A 288-nucleotide genomic window follows, 5' to 3' on the forward strand; every position below is an offset into this window, starting at 1 on the left:
AGCGGAAGATCCTACGTTCGGGCCCTGAGTCCTGGGCCGGCTGACAGCTCAGTGGAAATGGAGCTTTTCTGCTAAATCTAATTTGTTTCTCCTCTTCATTTTCTCCAATAAATATGCTCTGAGCTGCGGTGACATCTCTCTCCAGTCCCCAACACAGTGGAGAAAGCAGGTAGCCATGCCTCCCCTCTGCCTGTACCTCAAAGCTGGCCGACCTCTGGGATCCCCAAGCAAACAGAAGCCTTTTTTGGGGTCAGAGCCTCACCCCCTTGCAAGTCTCCTCATTCCTGA

Source organism: Tupaia chinensis, unplaced genomic scaffold (genome assembly GCF_000334495.1).
Source record: "Tupaia chinensis unplaced genomic scaffold, TupChi_1.0 Scaffold143584_1, whole genome shotgun sequence".
NCBI lineage: Eukaryota > Metazoa > Chordata > Mammalia > Scandentia > Tupaiidae > Tupaia > Tupaia belangeri.